This window comes from Etheostoma spectabile, chromosome 9 (genome assembly GCF_008692095.1).
Source record: "Etheostoma spectabile isolate EspeVRDwgs_2016 chromosome 9, UIUC_Espe_1.0, whole genome shotgun sequence".
NCBI lineage: Eukaryota > Metazoa > Chordata > Actinopteri > Perciformes > Percidae > Etheostoma > Etheostoma spectabile.
The window spans coordinates 4,349,656-4,350,243 of record NC_045741.1 but is presented as its reverse complement, the minus strand read 5'-3'; positions in this window follow the sequence as shown (position 1 = coordinate 4,350,243).

Genomic DNA, 588 nt, shown 5'->3' with positions numbered 1-588 from the left:
GAGAAACATCCCATAACCACCATGCTTTACTGTCTTCACAGTGTACAATTCAGTGGGGGGGGGTTGGGGGCTTTGACAACAGGCTATACTTCACATAGCCTGTTGCGCCCCAGTCTAGGGGTGCCTAGGACACAACATGAAAAAAAGCCCCATCTTCCCCGTCTCCCAAGTTGTCACAAACTTATTTGTTTGACATTATGTAAAACATATATAATAAACATAGATATAGGTAACTTCAATAAGGCTTCAGGGTGGACTACCACTAAAATAACAAACAAAACAACCCTGTCTAGAAAGTGAGACATTAACCTAAGAAACCAAAATATGGCCAAAAGAATGACAACCAACTTACCTCCCTAACTGATTAAAAAGGAGAAAACAAGATTAACACACCTGGTGCTCCACCCTTACTACTGAAAAGAAAAGTAGCTAATCTAACAACAGCTGAACAAAGAAAAAGTGTGGCTGGTTGGGAGTTGGGAGTTGGGAGGTAGGAGGATGAGGAAGACCTGCTGCCCGCCGACGGCCGCCATCTTGGCTCTTTAAATATCTGGTGGTTGAGCCTTTTCCATTTTGCCTATTCTTCCA